The following is a 15,920-nucleotide window of genomic DNA, read 5'->3' as shown; positions in this document are numbered from 1 at the left end:
TCCTGATACTGGCATAGCATGAAAGTATCTTGAGAAATTGGGAAGAGAAAGAAGGTAGCACCCCAACGACACATAGGCTGTCTCCTCATTAAGATAATGGAATGACAATGTCAAATTCAGAGGGAAAGAAAACGGGAAAGTGTTTTCCTGAATGCTACGTTTGGGGCAGCGTGGACGGGAAGTGAAAGTAACATGACTTTGGTTCTTTTGATTGCTTGTAATCAGAAAAATGGTATTACAAAGCAAGGATTGAGGAAAGCACAATGCTGCTGGCATATCACTAAACTGAATTGTATTTTTTAATGTTTCCAATGGCAAACTGGTGTTGTGAATTTTACCAAAACATTGTAAGGTATATTCCTAGGAGGGCACCTCTCCTAAACCACAAGCCCACTAATGTGATGTTGACTCTGCCTCCTAGACACTTTGGGCTTATGCGAAAGCTCCTCAGTTCTAAAAATAAACACTGCCAGTGAAATTCAGGACTCAATAGGAAAGTGCCCTTGCTAGAAATAAATGTGGTGGTGTATATTTGCCTGATGGGGTATATTAACTGTTTAAAGAGAGAGCACTGATTTTGGAAAGGAGTTTTCACAAATTTCATTCACTGTGAATTGAAAGGGTGTGAATCATTGCACACTGAAAGAAGTCTCTGAAACAAAATGTGCAGTGCCTCCTTACCTAAGATCATAGATATTTCCATCAAGGGGACAGGAAAGATTGGTCATAGAGCCGGGAATCAGGTGAGGTTCTAGGGGGTTCAAGCCTGGGCTATCTGAAGGACCAAGAGCCTAAATCAGGCTAAAACTTGGATTGCTGTGGATCTCCTGTGCCTCTCACATTCTCTTCCATGTTACTGAGGGCTTCCCATGGCATGCCTATCTGTTTCATCTTTTACATTTTGCGCATGTTCTGTGCGTTAATTCAATACTCTGATATTCATGATTGAGGAAACATTCCCTATTTCCACCCTTTTCTCATAGAACCCCTAAATTTTGCACGTAGGACTCCATGTGTGGTCAGTGAAGCTATTGTGACTTCCAATTCATGTTATGTTACCAGTTATGGGACGGCAGAGAGTGTCTTCCCCAGAGATACTTAGTGTCTTTGGCAAGTTGAATATGGAGAACTACAGTATATACTGAGCCAGCTACTGAGACCACACACAAAGAAAATGGACTTCCCTTTTTTTCTTAGGTAATTCCTGGATAACCTGACCTCTACTGAATTACATCCAACCCTCTGTAATCAGCTGGTTGATAAGTATAAATCAGGGAATTCAGAAGGCCGATCCGTGGAGCCCAACCTGCTTCAAGAACTGATAGAACACCATAAAAATATGTATCCTTCCTCTCCATGTACTAACACTCCCTTGACACTACTCAATAAATGATGAGGACAATCAAGTACCTGATGTCCCAACTAGCTAGGTGTGAAAAGTGGTTCATGTTGAAAATCAGCAGCAGAGACTAGAAGTCCCGATCTGCTTCTATCCGGAGCTCATAACCATCTGGTAACACTCTCTGATGGGGCACTTTTCGGAGCCAGCACTCACACCAATTGCATGCCGGTTCTTGATGCTCTTTGAAGTGTCAAGGTGATTCCTCACAGTTCATTAAGGCTGGGTTCAAAGGCCTCTGTAGTATGAAAAAGAAGCCTCTATGGAGCACATAGAATGGTGAAGTCACACTCAGAGCTCAAATTGGAAGGACTGTCTTGGAGAAGTCTCTGGCAGTAAATTGTTCAATGCACCTCTGTGGCTGTGGCATTCTTGAGAGGGGATGATGATGTCATAGTTGTCATTTTGAGACACATGAGATACTGATATGTGATTGGCCAGTGAGCTGCTGGGCATGGGTTATAACTCCAGTGCTGGGAAGACATAACAGTCTGAGTCTGTGAGGAGAGTGACTTCTATAGCTCTGCTTGAGCTGTTCCTTCCTCCTGATGTTCTCAGCACCAGACCCTGATGAGAAGCTTCCTGTTGACAGAACCTCCCCAGCAAGCAACGTTCAGCCACCTTCATCATGAACTTTCAGGATGGTGAGAAATGCACTTGTGTTATTAAAGCCACACAGTCTCTAACAATTTGCTTGAAAATCAGACATTTTATCAGTCTGAGAGGAAAAATCGAAAGCACAATCAGACAATTTACTACTCCTTCAAGAATGCTGTGATCAACCAAAGAGAAAAGATCACATGTTCATTGACAGTGCGATATGAAATACTGGAACGCTCCCATGTCTCTTCTGGATGTCTAGAATGATATAGTTATCGTGGAAAAGAGTTCCGTATTTGTCCAGTATGATGAGAATGAAAATACCACGTGTCCATTGATATATACAAAGTAGTGTTTAAAACAGATGCCCAGAAACTCCTAAACAGAATTCAGAACTACACTGTAGATAATGCCAAAAATGTAGAAACACAATATCAGGTCAACTGATGAATGCATTAGAGAAGGTGTTATATGTATATAATGAAAAAACTACTGTGATAAAGGTAACAGAAGTCCTGATGTTGGCTACCATAAGTAAGTACCTTGAGAAATTTGCAAGAGAAAGAAGCTAGCATTTCAAGGCCACATATGCTGTCTCTCTATTAAGATAACAGAACGACAATGTCAAATTCTTAGGGATAGAATGCATGTCAGTGTTTGCCATGGTGCAAGGTGTGGGGCAGCTTGGATGGGAAGTGAAAGTTGCATGGCTTGGGTGTCCATTGTTTGCTTGTAATCAGAAAAATGGTAATAGACATCAAGGATGAGGAAAGCACAATGTTGTTGTCATATTACAAAACTGAATTGTATTTTTTAAAGCTTCCAATGGCAAACTAGTGTTGTGTATTTTATTATACAATGTAAGACATATTCCCAGTATGTCACCTCCCCTAAACCACAAGTCCTCTAAAGTTTTTGTGGCCCTGCCTCCTAGACCCTTTGTGCTACATGGAAAGAGCCTCAGTTGTAAAACAAAAACTACCAGTGAAATATAGGTCCCATTGAATGAAGTGTCCTTGCTAGAAGTAAGTGTTGTGGTGGACATTTGCCTGATGGAGTAGATTACCGTTTTGCTAAGGGAGCATTGGTTTTGGAAAGGAGTTTTCACAGATTTTATTTACTGTGAATTGAAAGGGATAGAATCATTACACATTGAAAAAAAGTCTCTGAAACTAAAGTTTATTGGCCCCATCAACTGTGAGCATAGATAGTTCTTCGAGTAGAAAGGAAGGATTGGTAAATGAGTTGGGGCAAGGGCTGTGGTCTATTGCGGGTTTAAGCCTGGGCCATGCTGAAAGACTTGGAGTCTAAATCAGGGTAAAACTGGGATTGCTGCAGATCTGCTGTGCCTATCCTTTTCTCTTCCATAATACTGAGGTCCTCCTATGCCATGCCTATCTGTTTCCTCTTGTACATTTTGTGCATTTTGTGTGAGTTACTTTAAAACTCTGATATTCATAATTGAGGGAACATTCCCAATTTTCACACTTTTACTCATAGATTCTGTACATTTTGCATGTGGGACTCCATGTGTGGTCGTAGAAGCTATCATGACTTACAATTATCTTTTATGTCTCCTGCTAAGGGGTTGCAGAGAAGGTCTACCCCCAGAGAAATTGAATGTCCTAGACAAGTAGAATATGGAGAACTACAGTATACTGATCCAGCTACAGAGCCCACACACAAAGAAAGTGAACCTTCCTTTCATTCTTAGATAATTCCCTGGGAAATCTGAACTCTACTGAATTGTATCCAACCCTCTGAATTCAGTGCTTGATAGTCATGCATTGGGGAATTCAGATGGCAGAAACATGGAGCACATCCTGCCTGTCAGAACTGACAGAGCACCATATAAATGTATTCTTCCTCTCCATGTACCAACACTCTCTTGACACTACTCAGCAAATGATGAGGACAATCAAGAAACTGATGCCCCAACTTGCTAGGTATGATAAGCGGTTCTTGTTAAAAACCACCATCAGAGACAAGAAGACCAGATCTGATTCTATCTGAGGCTCACATTCATCCTGTAAAAGTCTTCGATGGGAGACTTTTTGGAGTCAGTGCTCACCCCACCTGCATGTCAGTTCCTGCTCCTCTTTGAAGTGGAAATGTGATTCCTGGAATGTAATTATGTGGGGCCTAAGGGCCTCTGTATTCAGGGCTCTGTAGTATGAGCAAGAAGGCTCTAGGGAGCAGAGAGAATGGCAAAGTCACACTCAGAGCTCAAAATGGAATGACTGTCCTGGATAAGTCCCTGGGTAGCAAATGGTCAAAGACAGCTCTGTGGTTGCGGCCTCTGAGAGAGGGAATGATGATGACTTAGTTTTCTTTTTGTGACACATGAGGATACTGATATGAGATTGCCCAGGTGGCTACTTGGCATGGGTTATAGCTCCAGTGCTGGGCAGAAAACAGACTGTGAATCTGTGAGAAGAGAATTTTGTGGCTCTCCTCAGGGTATTCCATCCTCCTGACACCTTCAGTGTCTGACCCTGCTGAGCAGTTTCTTGTTGACAGACCCTCCTGAGAAAGCAACATTCTCGCGTCTTCATCTTGGAATTTCAGGACAATGAGAAATACACGTCTGTTATTGAAGTCACACATTTTATAACATTTTGCTACAAAAACCGGACAATTTATCAGTCAGGGAGGAAAAATCGAAAACACAATGTGACAATATGCTACTCCTTCAATAATGTTGTGATCAACCATAGAGAGAAGAACACCTGTGCTTTGAGAACGCGGTTTTGAAAAATTGTCTCTGCTGGATACAGAGAGTGATATTGCTACCATGGAAAACAGTTTGCTATTTGTCCAGAATGTTCAGATGAGAATATCACGTGACCATTTATATATACATAACAGTGTTTAAAACGGATGCCCAGAAACATCTAAGCAGAAATCAGAACTGCAGTGTAGATAATGCCAAAAATGTAAATATACAATATAAGGTCAACTGATGAATGCATTAGAGAAGGTTTTATAACTATAAAATAAAACAAGACACCGTCATAAATGTGACCAAAGTCACAATTCCACAGGAAAGCATCTTGAGAAATTGGCAAGAGAAACAAGGTAGCATCCAGAGTCGACATACGCTGTGTATTCTTCAGATAACAGAACGACAATGTCAAATTCATAAGGAAAGAGGGCAGGTGGGTGTTTGCCAGAGAAAAAGTATGGGACAGCATGGATGGGAAGTTAAAGTTACATGGCTTGTGTTTCTATTGATTGCTTGTCATCAGAAAAATGTTATAAGACAGCAAGGATGGAGGAAAGCACAATGTGTTGAGATTTTACAAAAGTGAATTATACTTTTCAAAGGTTCCAATGGCAAACTGGTGGTGTGAATTTAGTCAAAACAATGTAAGGCTATTCACAGTAGGGTACCTGTCATAAACCCCAAGTCCTATTATGTTGTGATGGCCCTGCCTCCAAAATTCTTTGGGCTACATGAGAAACCTCCTCAGTTCTAATATCAAACACTGCCAGTGAAATTTAGGTCCCAATGGGAGAAGTGTCTTTCTAGAATTAAATGTGGTGGTCAATATTTGACTGATGGAGTACATTGCTGTTTTACAGAGAGAGCACTGATATTGTAAAGGAGCTTTCAAAGATTTCATTCATTGTGAACTGAAAAGAGAGAATCATTACCCATTGAAAGAGGTCTCTGAAACAAAACTTGATGGGACTCCTAACCTGTGAGCGTAGATATTTCCTTCGAGTGAAAAAGGATTGGTCAGAGAGCCGGGGCAACGGCTGTGGTCTCTTGCGGGGTTAAAACCTGGGCTATCCTGAAGGAGCAGGAGTCTAAATCAGGCCAAAACTCGGATTGCTGAGATTCTGCTGGGCCTCTCCCATTCTCTTCCATGTTACTGAGGGCCTCTTACGGTATGCCTTTCAGTTTCATCTTTTACATTTTGCACATATTATATGCTTTTCTTTAATACTTTGATGGTGATAATTGAGAAAACATTCCCAATTTTCACACTTTTACTCAGTGTGTATATTTTCCACGTGGGTCTTCATGTGTGGTCAGAATATCTATCATGACTTCCAATTCTTTGTTATGTCACCTGCTAAGGGGTGGCAGAGTGTGACTTCCACAGAGAAATACAGTGTCTTTGAGAAGTAGAATATGGAGAACTACAATGTATACTAAGCCAGGTACTTAGCCCCCACAAAAAGAAAGTGGACCTCCCTTTCTTTCTTAGGTAATTCCTAATGAACCTGACCTCTACTGAATTATATCCCACCCTCTCAAATCAGCTGGTTGATAGGCACGTATTGGTGAATTCAGTTGGCAGACCAATGGAGCCATCCTGCCTGACAGAACTGACAGAGCAACATGCAAATGAGAATCCTTCCTCTCCGTGTACCAACACTCCCTTGACACTACTCAGCAAATGATGAGGACAATCAAGAAACTCATAGAGCGACTTGCTAAGTATGATAAGTGTTTTTTGTTGAAAATCACAATCAGAGAATAGAAGACCTTATCTGCTTGAATGTGGAGCTCCCATTGATCCAGGAACACTTTTTGACGTGACACTTTTTGGATCCATCACTCAAACCACCTGGATATAAGTTCTTGTTCCTCTTTAAAGTGGCAAGGTGATTCTGGCAATTCATTTTTGCTGATCCCAAGGGCCTCTCTAGTATTAGAAAGATGGCTCTATGGAGCATGGAGAATGATAAAGTCACATTCAGGGCTCAAATAATGACTGTCCTGGATAAGTCTCTAGACAGCAAATGGTCAAAAGCACCTCTGTGGCTGAGGCCTACAGGAGAGGGTATGATGATGTCACAGTTGTCTTTCTGTGATACATGAGGACAGTGATATGTGATTGGCCAGGTGGCTGCTGGGCACAGATTAAAGCTCCTATACTGGGCTGACAACAGAGTGTGAGTCTGTGAGGAGACTGAATTCTGTTGTTCTACTCGGGATGTTCTTTCCTCATGATGCCCTCAGCGTCAGACCCTGATGAGCAGTTTCCTGTTGACAGATGTTCCTGTGAAAGCAAGGTTCTGGCACCTTCATCTTGGATTCTGGACGGTGAGAAATAAACTTCTGTTATAGAAGCCACACAGTCTATAACAGTTTGCTATGAATATTGGCAATATCGGTCAGGGAGGGAAAATTGAAAGCACAATGACATCATCTATAAATCCCATTATGTGTTCACCACCAAGAGTCTGTTCTCCTTCCATCATCATATATTTGATCCCCCATGTAATTTCACTAACAATTGTCACCCAAATTTTTTTTTAAAAAAGAAAGCACAGTGAGACAATATGCTACTTTTTCAAGAACGCTGTGATCAACCAAAGAGAAAAGATCACCTGAGCTTTGACAATGCTATGTGGAAGAACTGAATGATAACATGTCTCTGGTGGATACATAGAATGATACAGCTACTGAGGAAAATGGCTTGTTATCTCTCCAGTATGTTGAGAAAAAATATATCATGTAATCATTGATATACACATAATAGTGTTTAGAAAAGATGCCCAGAAAATCCTAAACAGAATTTTGAACTTCACTGTAGATAATGGCAAATTTATAGAAACACAATATCAGGTCAAATGATGAATGTATTAGCGAAGGTGGTATATGTATAAAAGGAAACAAGATACATTCAGGAAGGTGACAGAAGTCCTGATGCTGGTTAACTCAAGAATGCATCTTGAGAAATTGACAAGATAAAGAAGCTAGAATTCTGCACCACATAAGCTGTCTCTTGATTAAGGTAACAGAAGGACAATGTCAAATTCACAGAGAAAGAAGGCAGGTCAGTGTGTGCCATAGCACAAGGTGTGGTGCAGCGATGATGGGAACTGAAAGTTGCATGGCTTAGGTTTCTATTGATTGCTTGTAATCAGAAAATTGGTATTAGAAAGCAAGGATTGAGGAAAGCACAATGCTGGAGGCATATTAGAAAACTGAATTGTATTTTTAAAGGTTCCAAATGTAAAATGGTGGTGTGAATTTTACCAAAACAGTGCAAGGGATATTCCCAATAGGTCATGTCTCATAAACCTCAAGTCTTCTAATGTTGTGATGGCCCTGCCTCCTAGACAATTTGGGCTACCTTAGAAAGCTCCACAGTTCTAAAAACAAACACTGACAGTGAAATTTAGGACCCAGTGGGAGAAGGGCCCTTGCTAGTAATAAGAGTGTTGGTGGATATTTGCCTGATGAAGTAGCTTGCCATTTTACACAGAGAGCACAGATTTTGTAAGGTTTTTTTTTTACCAATATAATTCACTGTGAATCGAAAAAGAGACAATTGTTACACATTGACAGAAGTCTCAGAAACAAAAGGTGATGGGCCTCCTCACCTATGAGTATAGATATTTCCTTCAAGTGGATAGCAAGGATGGGTCAGAGGGCCAGGGACATGGCTGTGGTTTCTTGTGTCATTCAAGCCAAGGCTATCATGAAGGACGTGGAGTCAAAATGCGGTGAAAATTCGGATTGCTGTGGATATGCTTTACCTCTCCCATTCTCTTCCATGTTACTGAGAGCCTCCTACAGCATGATTTTCTGTTTCATATTTTATATTTCAAGCTTTTTATGTGCGTTTCTTTAATACTTTGTTCTTCATAATTGAGGAAACATTCCCAATTTTCACACGTTTACTCAGAGAATCTGTACATTTTGCATGGTGGTTTCCTCGTGTGGTCAGAGAATCTATCATGACTTTGAATTCTTTGTTACATCTCCTGCTAAGAGGAGAACGAGAGTGTTTTTCATGGAGAATTTTAGTGTCTATGGCAAGTAGAATATGGAGAACTACACAATATACTGAATCAGCAACTGACTCTACACACAAATAAAGTGGCCCTTCCTTTCTTTTTTAGGTAATTTATGGCTAACCTGGTCACTACTGAATTACAACCAACCCTCTGAAATCAGGAGATTGATAGGCACATATCTGAAAATTCAGAGGCAGACTCACGTAGCCAATTCTGCCTGTCAGAGCTGACAGAGCACCAAAGAAATGTGTATCCTTCCTCTCCATGTACCTACACTTTCTTAACACTACTCAGCACATGATGAGTACAATCAAGAAACTGATGCCCAAACTTGCTACGTATGATAAGTGGTTGAATATCACCATCAGAGACTACAAGACACGATCTGCTTCTATCTGGAGCTCACATTCATTGGTGAACACTCTTTGATGGGACACTTTTTGGAGACAGCACTCACACCAACCGCATATAAGTTATTGCTCCTCTTTAAAGTGTCATGGCAATTCCTAGTTAGTCATTTTTGCTGGACCCAAGGGCCTCTCTAATATGAGAATGATGGGTGTATGGTGCACAGAGAATGGTGATGTCACTTTCAGGGCCAAAAGTGGAAAGACAGTCCTATATAAGTCTCAGTGTAGCAAAAGGTCCAAGGAACCACTGAGGCTGTGGCCTCCTGGAGACAGGATGATGACGTCACAATTGTCTTTTTGTGACCCATGAGGATATTGATATGTGATTGGTCAAGCGGCTGCTGGGCATGTATTAAAGTTACATTGCTGGGCAGAAAACAGAGTGTGAGTCTGGGAGGAGAACTAATTCTGTGGCTCTGGTTGGACTGTTCCTTCCTCCTGAAGCTCTCAAATTCACACCCTGCTGAACAATTTCCTGTTGACAGACCATCTTGTGAATGCAACGTTCAGCAACCTTCATTTTGGACTTTCAGGACAGTGAGAAATACACTTCTGATATTGAAGCAACACAGTCTATAAAAATTTGCTATTAATATAGGACACATTTTCAGTCAGGGAGGCACAATTGAAAGCACAATGGGACTATATGCTACTCCTTCAAGAATGCTGTGATCAACTAAAAAGAAAAGATCACATGTGCATTGACAATGCTATGTGGAAGAACTGGAATGCTCACATGTCTCTGCTGGATACATAGAATGAAATAGGTACCGTGTAAAACTGTTTGCTATTTGTACAGTATGTTGAGAATGAAAATGCCACGACCATTGATATACAAAATAGTGTTTAAAACGGATACCCAGAAACTCCTAAACAGAATTCAGAACAGGAACATAGATAATGCCAAAAATGTAGAAATACAATATCAGGTCAACTGATGAGAGCATTAGCGAAGGTCACATACGTATAAAATCAAACAAGATACAGTCATAAAGGTTACAGAAGTCCTGATACTGGCCACCAGAAGAAAGTATCTTGAGAAATTGGCAAGATAAAGAAGCTAGCATCCCAAGGCCATGTACACTGTCGTCTATCCATTAAGATAACAGAACAACAATGTCAAATTCCTAGGGAAAGAAGGAAGGCCAGTGTTTGCCAGGGCTCAAGGTGTGGGGCACCGTGGATGGAAAGTGGAAGTTTCATGGCTTGTGTTTCTATTGATTGATTATAATTACAAAAATGGTATTAGACAGGAAAGATTGAGGAAAGCACAAAGCTTTTGACATATTACAAAACTGAATTGTATTTCTTAAATGTTCTAATGGCAAATTGGTGGTGAAAATTTTACCAAAACAATGTAAGTGATATTCCCAGTACGTCACCTCTCCTAAACTGCAAGTCCTCTAATGTTGTGATGGTCCTGGTTCCTAGACCTTTTGTCCTACATGAGAAAGCCCCTTAGTTCTAAAAACACACACTGTCAGTGAAATTTAGGTCCAAATGGGAGAAGTGCCCTTGCTACAAATAATTTTGTTGGTTAATATTTGCCTGATGGAGTACTTTACCATTTTACAGAGAGAGCACTTATCTTGGAAAGGAGTTTTCACAGATGTTGTGAACTGAAAGGGAGAGAATCATTACACTTTAAAAGATGTCTCTGAAACAAAACATGATGCATCTCCTCACCTGTGAGCATAGATATTACCTTCAAGTGAAAAGAAAGGACAGGCCAGAGAGCTGGTCCTCTGACTGTGGTCTTTGCAAGAGTTAAGCCTGGGCTATCGGGAAAGACCTGGAATCTAAATCAGGCTAAATTTCTGGACTCCTATGGCATGCTTATCTATCTCATCTTTTATATTTTCCATATGTCATGTGCTTTTCTTTAATACTCTGATCTTGATAATTGATAAAACATTCCCAATTTTAACACTTTTACTCAGAGAGTGTCTACATTTTGCATTTGGAACTCCATGATTGGTCAGAGACTCTATCGTGACTTCCAATTCTGTGTTATGTCACCTGCTTTGGGGTGGCAAAGAGTGATTACCATGGATAAATTCAGTGTCTTTGACAAGTAAAATATGAGAACTACAGTATATACTGAGCCTGCATCTAAGCCCGCACACAAAGAAAGTGGACCTTCCGTTCTTAATTAAGTCATTCCTAGTGAACCTGACCTCTACTGAGTTACATCTCACGCTCTGAAATCAGCCAGTTAATAGGCAGGTATCAGGGGATTCAGATGGCAGAACCGTAGATCCCATCCTGACTTTCAGAACTGACAGAGCACCATACTAATGTGGATTCATCTTATCCGTGTATCAACACTCCCTTGAATCTACTCAGCACATGATGAGGACATTCAAGAACCTGATGCCCAAACTTGGTAGGTATGATATGTGGTTCTCCTTGAAAATCACCATCAGAGACAAGGAGACCTGATCTGCTTCAATCTGGAGCTCACCTTCATCTGGGAACAACACTCTTTGATGGGGCACTTTTTGCAGCCAGCGTTCAAACCAACTGCAAAGAAGTTCTTGTTCCTCTTTGAAGCGTCAAGGTTATTCCTGGCAAGTCATTTTGGCTGAACCAAGAGCATCTCTAGTATGAGAAAGATGGCTCTACAGAACACCAAGAATGGTGAAGTCACACCCAGGGCTCAAAATGGAAGGACTATCCTGGATAAGTCTCTGGGCTGCAAATGTTTGAAGGTACGTCTGTGGCTGTTGCCTCTGCAGAGTGTATGATGATGTCACAGTTGCCTTTCCGTGACATAGGAGTACACTGATATGTGATTGGGCAGGCTGCTGCTGGGCACGGATTAAAGCTCCATTGCTTGGCAGACAAGAGAGTGTGACTCTCTGAGGAGACCAAATTCTGTGGCTCTACGCGGGCTGTGTCTTTCTCCTGAAAACCTCAGCATTAGACCTTGCTTTCTTTTTTTTATTTATTGGGATGACAATTGTTAGTAAAATTACATAGATTTCAGGTGTACAATTCTGTATTACATCATCTATAAATCCCATTGTGTGTTCACCACAGAGAGTCAGTTCTCCTTCCAGTTGACTGTTGACAGACCCTACTGAGAAAGCAATGTTGATTCACCTTCATTTCGGACTTTCCAGACTGTGAGAAATACATTTGTGTTATTGAAGCCACAAATTCTATAATATTTTGCTATGAAAATAGGAAATTTTATCAGGCATGGAGGGACAATTGGGGGCAAAATGAGACAATAGGCTATTAATTCAAGAATGCTGTGATCAACCAAAGAGAAAATAAAACATATGTGTTGACAATGTGAGGAGGAAGAACTGGGATGCTCAATTGTCTGCTGGATACATAGAATGATATAGCTACCATGGAAAAAAGTTCACTATTTGTCCAGGATACTGAGAATTAAAATATCAATTGACCATTGGTATATACACAATAGTGTTTAAAACAAGTACTCAGAAACTCCTAAACAGAATTCAAAACTGCAAAGTAGTTAATGGCAAAAATGTAGAAACACAATATCAGATCAACTGATGAATTCAGTAGTGAAGGTGGTATATGTATAAAATGAAACAAGATACAGTCATAAAGGTGAAAGAAATCCTGATTCCACAGGAAGTATCTTGAGAAATAGGCAAAGAAACAAGCTAGCATCACAAATCCATATACACTGTCTAGCCATCAAGATAACAGACCGACAATGTCAAATTCATAGGGAAAGAGGGCAGGTCAGTTTTTGCCAGGGTGCAAGGTGTGGGGCAGCATGGATGGGAAGTGGAAGTTGCTTGGCTTGGGTTTCTATTGATTGCTTGTAATCAGAAAAACTGTATAAGAGAGTAAGGATTGAGGAAAGCACAATGTGTTAACATATTACAAAACTGATTTGTATTTTTTAAAGGCTCCAAAGGAAAACTGGTCGTGCAAATTTTAGCAAAACAATGTAAGGTATATTCCCAGTAGGGCACCTCTGCATAGACCACAACTCCTCTAATGTTGTGATGGCCCTGCCTCCTTAAATCTTTGGGCTACATGAGAAAGCTTTTCAGTTATGAAAACAAACTCTGCCAGTGAAATTTAGGCCTAATGGAAGAAGGGCCCTTGCTAGAAATAAGTGTGTTGGTGGATATTTACCTGATGGAGTAGCTTGTCGTTCTACAGAGACAGAACTGATTTTGGAAGGGAGTTTTCTCAGATTTCATTCACTGTGAACTAAAATGCAGAGAATCTTTACACATTGAAAGCAGTATCTTAAACCATACATGATGGGCTTGCTCACCTGTGAGTGTTGCTATTTCCGTCAAGTGGAAAGGAAGGCTTGGTCAGAGAGCTGTGGCAAGGGTGGTCTCTTGTATCATTCAAGCCTTGGTTATCCTGATGGTCCTAGAGTCTAAATCAGGCTAAAACTCAGATTGCAGTGCATGTATTGCTCTTCTCCCATTCTCTTCCATGTTGCTAAGGTCCTCCTGTCTGTTTCACCTTTTACCTTTTTACATGTTATGTGCTTTTCTTTAATACTCTGATCTTGATTATTGAGTAAAGATTCCTAATTTTCACACATTTACTACGAGAGAGTGTACATTTTGCATTTGTAACTCCATGAGTGGTCAGAGAATCTGACTTCCAATTCTGTGTTACGTCACCTGCTCAAGGGTGGCAGGTAGTGACTTCCATGGAGAAATTCAGTGTCTTTGAAAAGTAGAATATGGAGAACTACAGTATATACTGAGCCTGCTTCTAAACTGAAACACAAAGGAAGTGGACCTTCCTTTCTTTGTCAGGTAATACCTGAGAACCTGACCTCTACTGAATTACATCCAACCCATTGAAATCACTAGGTTGATAGACATGTATTGGGGAACTCAGAGGCAGACCCATGGAGCCCATACTGCTTGTCAGAACTGGCAGAGCACCATACAGATGTGTATCCTTCCTATCCTTGTACCAACACTCCGTTGACACTACTCAGCACATGATGAGGACAGTCAAGAACATGATGCCCAAACTTACTAAGTATGATAAGAGGTTCTGGAGAAAATCACCATCAGAGTCTAGAAGAACTGATCTGCTTCTTTCTGGTGCTCACAACATCAGGAAACTATCTTTGATGAGCAATGTTTGGAGCTGGTGCCCACACCAACTACACTTTACTTCTTGCACCGTTTTGAAGTGACAATGTGATCCCTGGCAAGTCAATTTGGCTAGGCAAAAGGGCCTCTGGCTGTATGGAGCACAGAGAAAGTTGAAATCACTCTTAAGCTTCAAAGTGGAAGGGTCACCAGGATAAATCTATGCACAGCAAGTTGTCCAAGGCACCACTGTGGCTGCGGCCTCTTGGAAAGGGGATGATGATGTCACAGTTGTCTTTTTGTGACTAATGAGGACACTGATATGTGATTGGCCAGGCAATGCTGGACACAGATTATAGACCCAGTGTAGGGCAGAAATCAGAGTCTGAGTCTGTGAGGAGAGCTACATCTGTGACTCTGCTCTGGCTGTTATTTCCTCCTGATGCCCTCAGCTTCAGACCCTGCTGAGCTGCTTCCTTTTGACAACCCTCCTGAGAAAGCAACATTCTTGCACCTTCATCTTGGAATTTGAGGACTGAGAGAAATACACTTATGTTATTGAAGCCACACAGCCTGTAATATTTTGCTGAGAAAATCAGATATTTTATCAGTCAGGGAGGGAAACTCGAAAGCACAATGAGAAAATGTGCTACTACTTCAAGAGTGCTGTGAACAACCAAAGAGAAAAGATCACATGTGCCTTTACAATACATTATGGAAGAACTGGAACGCAAACATGTCTCTGCTACATACATAGAATTATATAGCTACCGTGGAAAACACTTTGCTATTTGTACACTTGTTAAGAATGGAAATGTCACATGACCATTGATATATACACAACAGTGCTTAAAACGGATGCCCACAAACTCCTAAACAGGATCAGAACTGCACGCTAGATAATGACAAAAATGTAGAAATACTAAATCAGGTCAAATGATGAAAGCATTAGCGAAGGTGGTATACATATAAAATCAAACAAGGTACAGTCACAAAGATGACAGAAGTCCTGATAATGGCCACAGCAAGAAAGTGTCTTGAGAAATTGGCATGAAAAAGAAGCTAGCATCCCAAGGTAACATACTCTGTCTCTCCATTAAGTCAACAGAACGACAATGACAAATTTAAGGGGAAAGAAGGCAGGCCAGTGTTTGCCAGGGTGCAAGGTGCGGGGGAACAAGGATGGGAAGTGAAAGTTGCATGGCTTGGATTTCTATTGATTGCTTGTAGTCAGAAAAATGGTATTAAACAGCAAGGATTGAGGAAAGCACAATGTGTTCGCGTATTATAAAAGTGAATTGTAATTTTACTAACAATTGTCACCCCAGTAAATTTCATAAAATAAAATTTAAAAAAAAAGAAAGAAAAACAAAAAGTGAATTGTATTTTTCAAGGATTCCAATGGCAAACAGGTGGTTTGAATTTTTCAAAAACAATGTAAGCTATATTCCTAGTACGGCACCTCTCATAAACCACCAGTCCTCTAATGTTGTGATTGCCCTGCCTCCTACAACTTTGGGATACATGAGAAAGCTCCTCAGTTCTAAAAACAAACGCTGCCAGTGAAATTTATGTCCCAATGCAAGAATGTCTACCCTTGCTAGAATTAAGTGTTGTGGTGGATATTTGTCTGATGGAGTATCTTGCCATTTTACAGAGAGAGCATTGATTTTGGAAAGGAGTTTC

The sequence above is a fragment of the Rhinolophus sinicus genome, unplaced genomic scaffold (genome assembly GCF_057876585.1).
Source record: "Rhinolophus sinicus isolate RSI-liver-muscle unplaced genomic scaffold, RSI-T2T HiC_scaffold_22, whole genome shotgun sequence".
NCBI lineage: Eukaryota > Metazoa > Chordata > Mammalia > Chiroptera > Rhinolophidae > Rhinolophus > Rhinolophus sinicus.
This window is presented reverse-complemented; position numbering follows the sequence as displayed.